Genomic DNA, 14,380 nt, shown 5'->3' with positions numbered 1-14,380 from the left:
TACAAGTGTAAAAATACGCCTGTAAAAAATACGCCTGTAAAATGTCATTGAAGTCAATGGGATAGCAAAATTTACAAGTGTAATTTTACTCTACAAAATAAGCTAGCGTTTACTCAGTGTGAATGCACCCAAATAGATGATTTGGTGCAAGTTTAAGGCCAGGGCTACACGCATACAGTGTCCATATTAGGACATCCTCAGATATCAGAGTCAAACATCAGATTAATGCTAGTTTACAGCTCTGATACCTGACTTCTGATTTGTCTGACACCTGACTCTGACACCTGACTCTGACTAGTGACATCTAATACCTGACTCTGATACCTGACTCTGACACCTGACCCTGATACCTGACTCTGACACCTGACCCTGATACCTGACCCTGATACCTGACTCTGACACCTGACTCTGATACCTGACTCTGACACCTGACTCTGATACCTGACTCTGACACCTGACTCTGACAACTGACTCTGATACCTGACTCTGACACCTGACTCTGATACCTGACTCTGACAACTGACACCTGACTCTGACAACTGACACCTGACTCTGATACCTGACTCTGACAACTGACTTTGATACCTGACTCTGACAACTGACACCTGACTCTGATACCTGACTCTGATACCTGACTCTGACACCTGACTTCTGACTCCGTCAGAGATCAGACTCAGGCATCACATACAAGCCAGCACATACACTATGCCTCCCAATGATTGGCCAGGATTACAGAGCCCCCTGCTGACACTCAGGAGTAGAAGATACAGTGTATATAGGAGCTGCAGGCTGAGAATCTCAGATGAGACCTGATACCTGACTTGTGACTCCTTCATAGATCAGACTCAGACATCACATACAAGCCAGCACATACACTATACCTGCTAATGATTGGCCAGGATTACAGAGCCCCCTGCAGGAGTAGAAGATACAGTGTATATAGCAGCTGCAGGCTGAGAAACTCAGATGAGACCTGATACTTGACTTGTGACTCTTTCAGAGGTCAGACTCAGACATCACATCACAGTAGAGCTGATTGGATGAGACTCTTGCAGTAATTGTCATTGACAGCATCTCCACCAATCAGAGCTTCTGAGGGAGGGAACTTCATAAAGCTGCTGAAGTCTGGAACGTTCCTCCCTCAGAAGCTCTGATTGGTGGAGATGCTGTCAATGACAATTACTGCAAGAGTCTCATCCAATCAGCTCTACTCCTCCTCTACTTTGTGCAGGACTTTTCTTTCTGATGATTTTTTGGTAAAATCTGCAGCAGGGTCTCCTATGGAAGATTAGTTGAGGTTCTTTGGAGCTTATTGGTGAATTTTTGTAGCACAATGTTGTAGGTCCCGCCCCTTTACTGTGAGTCTACGCCCCTTTTTTCACAAGTTTTAAAAGTATTTAAAACACTTGATAAATGTGGTGCCCAACATGTTACAGGGTGTATTTGGTGAAAATGATACTAGAATTCTGGAGCATTTCACTTGATAAGTTTCCACCATTGTATGTGCTGGCTTGTATGTGATGTCTGAGTCTGACCTCTGAAAGAGTCACAAGTCAGGTATCAGGTCTCATCTGAGTTTCTCAGCCTGCAGCTGCTATATACACTGTATCTTCTACTCCTGCAGGGGGCTCTGTAATCCTGGCCAATCATTAGCAGGTATAGTGTATGTGCTGGCTTGTATGTGATGTCTGAGTCTGATCTATGAAGGAGTCACAAGTCAGGTATCAGGTCTCATCTGAGATTCTCAGCCTGCAGCTCCTATATACACTGTATCTTCTACTCCTGAGTGTCAGCAGGGGGCTCTGTAATCCTGGCCAATCATTTTGAGGCATAGTGTATGTGCTGGCTTGTATGTGATGCCTGAGTCTGATCTCTGACGGAGTCAGAAGTCAGAGTCAGGTATCAGAGTCAGTTGTCAGGTGTCAGAGTCAGGTATCAGAGTCAGGTGTCAGAGTCAGGTATCAAAGTCAGGTGTCAGTTGTCAGAGTCAGGTATCAGAGTCAGGTGTCAGAGTCAGGTATCAGAGTCAGGTATCAGAGTCAGGTGTCAGTTGTCAGAGTCAGGTGTCAAAGTCAGGTATCAGAGTCAGGTGTCAGAGTCAGGTGTCAAAGTCAGGTATCAGAGTCAGGGGTCAGGTATCAGGGTCAGGTGTCAAAGTCAGGTATCAGAGTCAGGTGTCAGGTATCAGGGTCAGGTATCAGGGTCAGGTGTCAGAGTCAGGTATCAGGGTCAGGTATTAGATGTCACTAGTCAGAGTCAGGTGTCAGACAAATCAGATGTCAGAAGTCAGGTATCAGAGCTGTAAACTAGTATTAATCTGATGTTTGACTCTGATATCTGAGGATGTCCTAATATGGACACTGTACACGCATGCTTTAGTCACAACTCCCATCACTCAACCAAAGATTATTGCTTCACCTTGCTACTCTTTCACTCATGTTAGTCACTAACATGTGAAGAAATCACAGAGTAACACAGCAATGTTTGCTCGCATTACTGTAGTTGCAGCCAAGCCACCATGTAGACCTAGCCTGAAATCTATAGTGCAATTCACTGTGCACTGCAGGTTTTAGTCACAGCATGTGGATGAGATTTGTTCAATCTCATCCAGAATATTGCTACTGTAGAATACCTTGGGTTAGCTAGTTTGCTGTGGCTAACCAATTGCTATTACTGACTGTATGACCTTTGCCTGGCATCTGGAGGTCCCCAGGTATATTCTATCGCCTGTAGATGACATCATACGTCACCCAGCGCCATGATGTCAGTGCACTCCACGTTACCACTAAAGCTCAATAACAGGCCGCTGCGGTGACTCAAGAGAATAAAGGCAAGTTGAATATATCTGTTTTATTCACCTCGCCTGGGACTCCACTTATTATAGTCTGGGGTCTGAGGAGACCATAGAGTACAGAATAAGGTGTTTTACAATTCCTGCAAAGTGGATGAGATTTTGGCAAATCCCATCCACAGATTGCAGAAAAAAATCTGCACCACAAAAATTGCATTTTCTAAAATGTTACTGTTTTTTGGAAAATTGCGGCATGTCAATTATATCTTTGGAAATGCTGATATTTTTTGTATAGTAATAATAGAGGCAGAAAGTCCGCAAAGAAAAACTCTGCAATGTGTTTTGGCCACGTTTTTTTGCTGAGCTTCGCTATGTGGGGCCTTAGCCTAAGGCTGGTTGCACATGACCATGTGCTTACAGTCAGCCATGAATTAAAGGCATGGGTGATGCACAGGGGACACAAGGATGTCACCCATGCACTGGCCATACTTTCGCGGCCCCTTTCATTAAATGAATAGGAGCCACGGAAGCAAGGGTGGCAAAATAGGACAGGAATAGGACCTGTTTTACATTTTGCGGCCCGGACTGTCGGCCCACACCCGTGACTATGTAATTCACAATCATGTGTACGGCCCCATAGAAACGAATGGGTCACTGTGCTATCCAGGAAATACACGGGTAGCAAACTGATCACGGCCACAGTCGTCTGCAAAAGGCTTTATGCCTGGACCCCATGGGCCAAAAAAGCCCCGGGAAAAATGGCGGCGTTGTACAGTACTTGCAAAGTGGATGGGATTCATGTGAATCCATTGCCCACTTTGCGGAAAAAATCGCAGCACGGACACGCTGCAATTTCCAAAACCGTCGTGGTTTTGAAAATGGCAGCATGTCAATCCTATTAATATTATGCGAAAGTTTGTGAGTTTGGATGTTTGTTCCTCAATCACACTCGAACGGCTGAATGGGTTTCCTAGGAATTTCACACACACCTACATATTGGCCAGGAAGGGGTAATAGGCTACTTTAAAAGTGTCTCACTCACCCCAAAACGCCACCGTGACCCTCCAAAGTTGTCGCCTGTCGGGCCGGGCATGATGTCAGCGCAGGTAGTTAGACGCCACTCCTATTGGTGCATGGTAGTGTGGGTGGGATAGGGAGCCAGCAGAGCGGCCCGTAGGTTGGCACCGAATTGTGGGCATGGCCAGCGCGCGGGGACTCCTCGCTGAACATGGCGGCTGCCCGCATGCTTCCGTATGCCGCTGACATGCCGCCCAGCCACACATTGCCTCAGGCCGGCGTAGCATGCAACAGCGCACCCAGCCCGAACAAGCCCAGCTGCTCCTACCCTTGAACTTTGCGACCGGGAACACACACAGCATGGAAAGGACCACACACACGGAAAGGACACACAGCTCCCCAGCATCTACATGGTGAGTGCTGTGGGAACAGGGACCGCCGGCTTGCTTAAGGGGGAGAGGGGTGGGGGGGCACCGGTGATCAGTAGGGGCCAGGGGAGGGGGTTTGCTGGTTTGGGGGAGGTGCTGGTGGTAGGGGTTACAGAGGGGGCTGGGTTTCACACCAGAAGGCAAGTAGGGGGGCCAGATTGCACATGTGGAAAGGGGGGGGGGAGGGTAACCAAGGTCACAGGTGCGTGGTGTTGGGGGGAAGGGGTAGATGTAGGAGGTGACTGGAACGTGCGGGTGGAGGGAAAGGGGAGGGCCGGAGGTGCAGCAGCGGGGCCGTGGGGTCCCGGCCCACGACACTGTGGGAGGTAACCGCGCTGGCCGCAAGGAAAGGGCCGTGGGGGGCCACGGGCCACGCTGCAGGTGGATCGCGCAAGGCTGAGGGGACAGTGGACAAAGTCGCGGGTTATAGCTAGTTATAGATATAATTGTAACAGAAAGTCCGCAAAGGAAAACTCTGTGAACTTTCTGTTCAAAGTGCTGCGGGAAAAACGCAATGTGCTCACGCCGCAGTTGTTCTCACAGCACTTTAGTGTGGCGGTTCCAGCCCATGGGGCCTTAGCCTCCGTTCCCACAGAGTAACACGCCACGCATTCAGGCACGTATACATGTGTCAGAGTGTGAGCGCTCAAAACAGATCCCATTCACTTTAATGTGTCCGCACTGTGATTTCTTCTGCAAAGTGGGCATGGGATTCGCATGAATCCCATCCCCTTTATTTGCACTGTAAAACGCCGCAATTTTTCCTGAAGCGTCTTAAAAATTTAATTTTTTTTAAGTGTGTCAGTATGGAGAACAATGCTGTAGGACTGAAAATTGTATTATTTTTTCTCTGCTCTCAGCAACTTTTCCAGGGAAAGTTTACAGGAGCCTGCTGTCACAAAATCACCAAAACATTTACAAAACTAGCTGTTAATTTACGACCTAGAATTTACACTCAAAGAATGGAAGAGGACAAGGTTACTTTAAACCAGGGCATTTGTAGCAGTAATGCAGAAGGCAAACTAGATAGGTAACCATCTGATGAAGATGTGCTATGTACCGGGACAATGCTAATTGTAGACACATTTCCAAAGTATATGCACGTATAACATAAAAAGTGAAATGTAGGTTTGGATATAACAAACTGTTGAAGGAGCAAACGTACTGTGTTACTATTTACCATCACTTATTCCAATATCTATCTATATAATTACAGAATCATGCATAGGTTCTGAGCATGGAAATTTCACATGTGTTATATGCATACTGCTGTAACATGTGCCAGGCTTCTCTCCCTCCTCCTAAATCCTGCCGTTAGTCCTGAACACATAACTCTTTGTAGGTTTTCCAGAGTTTCAGAGCAAAAGCACCTCATCTATCAAGCGAAAAATGTTCCCTTGTGGGGGCTGGTAAATCTGTTGCATAGAATCTAACAATCTGCAGCTGACTGCACACAGGCCTTTAGATCCCCCACCCTGTCTTGTCGAAACAGTTTCATGATTTTGTATCGTAAGAAGGCCAAATCTAACATTATTTTACGTTTCACATGATTCTCTTCCATTTTTTTCACAAATATTTCTGATTGCTCGTCTGCCTCTACCTCCAGGATGTGATCAGAGTAACTTTCTTTCTTAGTATCTGATGTGCCTTTATTGGCAATAAGTGGTGTAATAAAGGGTATATTCAGTGCTGATACCCTGACCTAATGACAATATTGCTCACTGGCCTAAAAGGTCAGCAGCAAATTGGGCTTTAAAAAAAGTTACAACTGGTGGTAAAATGTAGCCGGATGAAATATTTGTTCATTGTCCACAAAAAGAAATAATCTCCCCTCCACGTTTACAGTGACTCATAGGATAACTGAGTCTCTTGGACGGTGCTGGTTTGCTCAGGGCAGGTAGGAGCAGTTTTGTGGTTTTCAGAGACTCACAAATTCTGCACATTCCTACTTTCATCGCAGAAGTTACCCCTCTCACTGTCTCTTTTCCCAAGATATATTTTATGTTCTGGACATTTTAACCATTTATGCACATAATTCTCCAAATCATAATAATCTTTATATAGAAGTACATATGTCACAGCACGTTACAATTTCTATGTTACAGTAACAGTACAAATTAAGTTATAAAGACATTACAGAAACTAATCAACAATTCAAACAATAAGAGTGAGATCCTCTAGCATAAATGTGAACAAAGCCTAAAACAGCAGGATCAAACTTTTGAAGAAAATGGCTAAGGGGCATTCACAAGTAGGAAGTTGGCACTGACGCTGGCACGATAACTCGCAGCAGAATCAGCATTGAAAAAAAGACTCCCATTGACTTCAATGGGTTCAGTTTACCGCGCGGAATCCATTTAAATCAATGTAAGTCTTTTTTTTAACGCTGATTCTGCCATGAATTATCGTGCCACAATCAGCGCCAACGTGTGAACGCCCCCTAAGGCTGTGATTACAGGGGCAGTATTTGCATCGGGTTAGTCACAGCAAACTTTTTAGTGGCTAAAGAAATCTCATCTGTATTACTAAAGACATCTCATCTGTATGCTGTGACTAAGACTAAATTTCCATGTGCTGAGATGCAGCAAATAACGCTGCAGAAAAAAACACAATTGCAGCGATTTTCACAGACTGTCTGCAGGTATAATTGATATGCTGAGGTTTACAAAAATCCAAGCATTTTTGATAATGCATCTTTTCCACTGTCGATTTTTCTCTGCATTATGTGGATGGGATTAGCCAGAATCCCATATACTTTGCAATTACTGTAAAACAGAGCATTTTTTTGCCTCAGGGTTTCTGCAACATGGTGCCCTAAGGAGTCTAAGGTTAGGAATAGTTACCCTGTGACTTCATCACTAATGTTAATGAAAGAAGTCACACTCCAAACCCTAGTGTACTAATATGCGGTCATAGCTGTATTCATTAACAGTGAAGAAGTCGCAGGGTTTTGGTCAAACAACAGGAGCAACTGCCAAAGTTACTGTGTAGCCCTAGCCTAAAACATGACTAAGGCCTCTTGTAGACGACCGTGGCTGAGATCAGTGTGCTGTTTTTCCCGGATAGCACACTGACCCATTCATTTCTATGGGCCCATACACATGACCGTGAATTGTTCAGGCTGAATGTGCAGGTCGCAAAATATAAAACAGGTCCTATTCCTGTCCAATTTTGCAACCCTGCTTTTGTGGTTTCTATTCATATAATGAAAGGGGCCGCAGAAGCATGGGTGAGACATGGTTGTCTTTAACTAGCCTAAGGCCCCACTTTGCAGGAATACAGATTTTGCTGCGGCTTTTTAAGCCAAAGGTAGGAGTGGACTGAGCAGAAGGGAGACGTATCAGAGCTTCATATTTATTCCCCATTCCTTGCCAATAAAACTCAGTAAAATCTACACCAAAAAAAATCTGCATTTCCGCAAAGGTAGGGGCTTAACTTTCAGCCTGTTGCACACAATGTGGATGCCCCCCATGTGCCGCCCGTGCTTCATTAAATGAACAGAAGCCATGGAAGCAAGGGCAGCAAAATAGGACAGCAATAGGACCTGTTCTATGTTTTGCAGCCTGTGCAGTGGGCCTGCAGACGGGTCAGTGTAATTCACTAATTGCAATGGGAACTAGGGAAAAGAGTACACAGCCCAAACAGACAATTCTTCTTAAAACATATACTTAGAATGTCCTGATGACAGTTGACAAATCTTGCCACGGAATTGACACACTAGAATGCTTGGAATCATACAATCCCAATGAATCAAATGAGATGACACATGTCCAATGCAATGAAAATATCCAAACGCGTTATGTGTACAATTCACACTCACGGTTCAGGAAATGCACAAATTCGGGTGCACGGAAAGTAAAGTCCCCGTCGACTCGGAATGTTGATACAAGAGGAGAAGAATCCAGCATCCACGGTAATAAAAATTTAAATTTCTTTATTTTCTCAAAAGTTAAAAAACATCCGTCCAACAGACCAGAGGTGATCCCCACCCCAACACACTGAGCAACAAGAGTGACGTCAGCTGACGCGTTTCAGCACATGCGTGCCTTAGTCATAGCCTATGCCTAGCTGACGTCACTCTTGTTGCTCGGTGTGTTGGGGTGGGAATCACCTTTGGTCTGTTGGACGGATGTTTTTCAACTTTTGAGAAAATAAAGAAATTTCAATTTTTATTACCGTACCGTGGATGCTGGATACTTCTCAGTGTAATTCACAGTTATGTGTGCAGGCCTGTAGAAATGAATGGGTCAGTGTGCTATCCATGAAATACACGGATAGCACACTGAACATGGCCACGGTTGTCTGAAACTGGCTTTAGGCTAAGGCCCCATGTTGCAGCTTTATTTGGTGCAGATTGTGCTGCTGTTTTTTAGCCAAAGCCAGAAATGGATTTAGTGGAAGGGAAATATATAAGTGCTTTCTTTAAATTTCCCATTCCGTCCCAAGACACTCTTAACTTTCGGTTACAAAAAAAAAGCAGCAAAACCTGAAATAAAAGTGAGCCTTAGCTTTATACTGTGGGTTTTACTTCTACAGTATTTCAGTTATTACAAACCAAAGGGAGCCTTCACACGGAGTAAACGCGTGTGTATTTTTGCAAAATACATGTGTAAAAATAAGACTCCCATTGACTTCAATGACATTTTACAGGTGTATTTTTACAGGAGTATTTTTACACGTGTAAAAAATATCATTGCAGTCAATGGGAGTCTTATTTTTCACATGTATTTTTATACATGTATTTTGCAAAAATACACGCACGTTTCCTCCGTGTGAAGGCTCCCAAAAGGTTAAAAGCTGCGGGAGCCTGCAGGTGAGCTGCAGCAAAATAAAGACACAAGACCATTAAAGGGATTCTATCATAAAAAGTTTTTCAACTAAACACCATGTATTGTAGCCTTTATAAAGGCTTTTCCAGTACCTTTGTTGTTCAGAAGCATCTTGTAGATTTTGAATAAACTCACTTTTCTTATTTATCTTCAGCCTTCTCAGGGAGCAAAGGGGAGCATATACTTTCACCACAGAGCACCGCCACGTCTTCCTTCTGGTCCCACCTATATACCATTCTTTTTTGTAAACTTCAAGTCGCTGTGCGTACTGTACATTTGCGGGATTTGGAACAAGGAGGCGGTCAGAGCGGTTCTGGAATGCTAGTGACGACACTAGCATGAAAATTGGGGCAGGGTTTAGAAATTCATTCACATGTATACAATCTATGGACATGTAAGGTCTGTGACATTCAAGGACAGTACACCACCTTGCTGATTTGCTCCTGAAAATGTGTGCCTCCATCTCACAGATATTCATTTATTCCATAATATGCAAATATGCAATCTAGAGCACTGAGGGCAGTTCTGTTTCTCCAAATTACTATGGCCCAAACTTCCCCGAAATGCCCCCCCCCTCTTCTTTAGATGATAGGTCCAGGGAACTAAGGGGAAATCTTACCTGGCCCTATCAGAGCATTGTGGGGTGGAGCATTTGAAACAACAATGCTCCATGTTACTTGTTTGTATATTGTGAAATTAATTGATATCATTGCAATGGAAGCACAGAGTTTCAAGAAGAAAAGAAACAGTACAATTAGGTGACCCAGATCTAACTGTGTTTCTGGTTTAATATGCTTCACCCTGGTGACAGACTCCCTTTGAAGCTGGGCCTTAGCCTAAAAAAAAGCTCTAACAGCATTTGTTGAAATTTCCTTGCCTATGGATGAAGAACATGCAGCATGTAGTTTCTCCATATATGTCTTTCTTGTCTGTGATGCTCTCGCACTTATCTGCATATTTTCACATTCAGGGAATAAAAAGAATAAGGATGAACGCACAGCTATAAAATGGTTATTGGTACTGTACTGCATTGGATTGGTAATAAAAGCTATCTTCTCTTCTTCCTGTTTTGGATCGGTTCAGCCTAGTCAGACCTGCCAAAATATTCCTCTGATTTCACTCCAAGCAGAAAGGAGTAACCAGAGCTGAGCTGGCAGGGGGAAGGAGAGCAAGGGGAGGAGGGGAAGGAAAAGAATGGGGAGTCACAAACATAATGGGGAGGATATTAATTGAGGGGGCCTAGAAAACTTAGAGCATGTGATTTTATAAATACAAAACAACTGTACATTATCAGAGATTTTACAATAACTACACATTATCAGTTTAGCCCTTGATGAAAGTGGACTGAAATAAACTGCTTCTATTAAAACAATAGCTGTATGTCTGTATGAAAACATTCAGTAAATATGCTTGCTTCATATAATTTCAGCATCTGTGTTTCTCTACATAACTATAATTCTAGGTAGCCAAAAGGGAGATAGACTTAATCTTATAGGTATCTGTGCAGCCTTGTGTTTAATATGTGTACGCTGAGTATTCATTTTTTTAAAGTTTACTTATAGCCTAAAATTTGTTATAATTCATATCCTTCTTGATGTACAATACTAACAAAAATGAACTTCTTCAAGTTCAATTATTCAGGGAGACTTTAATACCACACATTCTACAGGGGTCACATCTTCCTGTTTGGACTCTACACAAGTAGAGAGAAGTAGGAGTGAAGATTGGGTGGGTCTCACAGACAAAAAGAGTCAGTGAAGTCTGTAGCAGTGTGAACTGCTATATGGCCAATACATATTATTCTATAGACAAATATATACACCAATGTATACTGTAACATTCTTCCTTATATGTGTCTATGACCTATACTTATCTTGACTGATCTGATACAAGGAGTCATAAAAATTAGTTATGTTTGTATCATTTCTTTGGTTATTTAAGGCTATTTAAGGTCCAGTTCACATCTGCGTTCGGGATTCAGTTCGGGGAGTCCACTTGGGTACCCCCTAAACAGAAACTTAAAAAAGCAGTTAACTTATGAAACCTGCAGATCCCATAGACTCTAATGGGGTCCGTGTGGTTTCCGCACTAAAAATGCGGAGAGAAAAGTGCTGCTTGCTGGACTTTCTCTCCACATGTCTTTTTTCATAAAACAAACGGAAACCACACGGACCCCATTATAGTCTATGGGGTCCCAGGTAACCGCTTTTCTTTGCATATAGGTTTCCGTTCAGGGATCTCCAAGTGGACTCCCCGAACAGAAACCCAAGAGCAGATGTGAACCGGGCCTTAGGCTAAGGCCATATTTGCAAGCCAAAGGGCACTGTGGAAAAAACACGGAAGAAATGCATCGCTTTTCACAGAAAGTGAATATAATTCTGCTTCAATTATACATACCGTATATACTCGAGTATAAACCGACCCGAATATAAGCCGAGGTCCCTAATTTTACCACAAAAAACTGGGAAAACTTATTGACTCAAGTATAAGCCTAGGGGGGGAAATCTACCATTGCAGATAAAAAGTCTGGTCATGTACATTACAGTTTAGTAACTCCATGTGCCTCATAGTAATGTCCCTCACATTAACCCCCTGTGTGCCTCACATAAGAGTTATTGATATGTGGGACACATATCTTCTTAATTAAGGTCCTTTATTAGTACTCCCATATGTCTCACATATTAGTAACCCTTATATGGGGCACACAGAGGTTAATATGAGGGACATGATGGGGTTAACTGCTATTATTGTGAGGTACATGGAGTTACTGAAACTTAATTAATAACCCCAAATGCCTGACATTAATAGGAATAGAAACTCCAGCAAGTACCTGTGTGTTTCACTTTCACTTTGCTGTAGCTTCCTCTCCTCGATGCAGGGCAGCAGCAGGGGCCTCCTGTGCTTTCATCTCTCTCCACGGAGCAAAGAGACCTGCATAGATTAAACAAAAGAGGAGGTCCTTTAGAGCTATAGTGCTAGAGAAAGGGGAGTGTCCTATATCGTTACTGTAGCACTAAAGGACCTCCCCCTTCATTTAATTTATGCAGGTCCTTGCAGGACTCTGTGCTCCGTGGTCCCTGACTCGAGTATAAGCCGAGGGGGACTTTTTCAGCAAAAAAACTGTGCTGAGAAAGTCGGCTTATACTCAAGTATACACGGTACAGGGAAAATGCCAGCATTTCTGTAAGTATAATTGAAATGCTTCTATTTACTAAAGTGCGACAGTGTTTGAAATCTTGGCATGACCTCTGCAGATATTTTTCTGCAATGTGTGGATGGGGATGGCCAGAATGACATCCACTTCGCAGATACTGTAAAACACCGCAGTTTTTGGTGTGGTGTTTTCACGGTAGCAAAATTGCAGCGTTTATGGTCCATGGGGCCCCGGCCTAAACAAGTTTACACAGAATGTGGTGAGAGTCCAATGGGATACAGTCCAAATTTTTGACCTGTTTTTTTTTTTACCATCCAGCTGGTTGCTGGACTATAATTACAATATCTATAATTTGTTAAAACATAATAATAGTGTCCGACTTGATGCCCCACAGTTTTATACTTCAAAGAGTAATAGTTCCACTGTAATAGTGCTACTTTTAGTGTCCCCCAATAAAATTGTGTGCACGCCACAAAGTAATTGTACACTTTTTAGTGCCTCACACAGTTCTAGTGCCCCCACACAGTAATAATGCCCATGTCTCTGCTCCCTACATAGAAATGCCTTCCTTTGAGACCTCATGCAGTAATGTTTTCCATTGAGACCTGCGCAGTAGCATTATTACCTCTTTGTGCCTCCACACACTGAAACTTACCCAAGCTCAGTTCCCACAATAAGCAGCTGTTTTATTTTCCCTTTTTCTGCAATCCACAGCCTGGCCCAGGCCACGCTGTCTGTGCAGGCCAAATGTGATATTTCCCATAACTGACAAAAACTTACTGAAATGAAAAATCTAATTAATTTGATTCCAAAATTATAAATAAGGGTTGGATTACATAGAAAATTTTGCGGACATAAAGCACTACTGTGGATGTGCTTTGTGGAAAAAAAAATTAGTATGTAAACTCACCCTTATTGGAGAACAAGCAATAATCAATAAATATAGGTGGACACACCAGTGAAAACTTGATCTTAATCCATCTCATGGTCCATGTTCAGGTTTTCTAATGGTGCTGCCACATAGTACACCAGCCACCCCTCAGACCCAGTAAGTGCTGGGCAACCAGTGCTTTTTATGCCTTCTAAAAAAATACCACTGGAAAGCTGACAATCAGCACACTGTCAGTGTTGCCAGTATCTGCCCTGGGTGCGGAGATATTGGTACAATTAGTTTTAGTCACCGACCTCATAGCCAAGCGCTATCACTGGGCTAAGAGGAACGCCCCCCCCCCCTCCGGACGGTACACTTCTAATATGGTCTTCTACTGCCAAGGGTCACATTTTCTTACGATGATGTGGTACAGAAAAGGGTATCAGTATCAGAAGGGTGTCCTTTTTTGTCAGCTTAGTTCGTTCAAGGTTGCGTTTTATCCTGGATGTGTTTTATCACTCTTTTTTGGCATTATTCTTCACTGCGATGGTGTGGAGGAGCAACGCAAGATTGGTAGATGTGAGAAAGCTGGATAAACTAATAAATAGGGCCAGGTTTGTGACCAGAACCCAACTTCACAGCTGAGACGTGGTTGTGAGGTATGGGATTCTCAAGAAACTGCACTCAATCCAGGGCAACCTATGCCACCCCCTGTATCAGATTGTGGTAAGTCAACACAATACTTTCAGTGGGAGGCTTGTCCAGCTCCGTTGTATTAGTGAAAGGCTCAGGAGTCACTCATTGCCACCACATTATCTTGCTTCAACAAAAGTGTTACCAATAAGCTGGATCACCATGAACTCTGAGATGAACCCACCCTGATCCAAGTAGCTGCCCCAGCTCCCTCAGATGGTATATGTCTTATAGTCTTACTTCTGTAGCCTTGTACTGTGATGGGGGTGATTCCTTGATAAAACTGTGCTGTAAAGATGGTCCCTTTGACAGTGCGCGGATATCAGTAGCTCAAACTAATGGCACCAATATCTCTGGAAACAGGACAGGTACCTTCAAAACTAAAAGTGACTTTCATCTCAGCAACTGTATACAACATGCCTTTTCTTGACAGAAAGGTCCTCTTTATGTAAGTGAAAGCACTAACTGATCATGGGCTTTCCCTTATTACTGATCGTAGAGTAATCTCCAAAAACTCGCAGTAATGAAAAAAAAAGTCTTAAAGAGGACCTTTCATGGTTTGGGGCACAGGCAGTTCTATATACTGCTGAAAAGCCA

At 43.4% G+C, this 14,380-nt stretch overlaps 1 long non-coding RNA gene across 1 annotated transcript; it reads right to left on the bottom strand.

Annotated features, from left to right (window-relative positions):
* Window positions 1–310: 310 nt before the first annotated feature.
* On the bottom strand, window positions 311–645 carry LOC142209641 (uncharacterized). Its single transcript, XR_012716954.1, has 3 exons — window positions 600–645; window positions 390–454; window positions 311–330 (listed from the first exon to the last, which is right to left on the bottom strand). It is a non-coding gene; the product is annotated as an uncharacterized LOC142209641 (long non-coding RNA).
* Between the last annotated feature and the right edge of the window lie 13,735 nt (window positions 646–14,380).

The sequence above is a fragment of the Leptodactylus fuscus genome, chromosome 6, assembly GCF_031893055.1.
Source record: "Leptodactylus fuscus isolate aLepFus1 chromosome 6, aLepFus1.hap2, whole genome shotgun sequence".
NCBI lineage: Eukaryota > Metazoa > Chordata > Amphibia > Anura > Leptodactylidae > Leptodactylus > Leptodactylus fuscus.
Note: the sequence above shows the minus strand (reverse complement) of the source record. Positions and strands in the feature narration are given on the sequence as shown.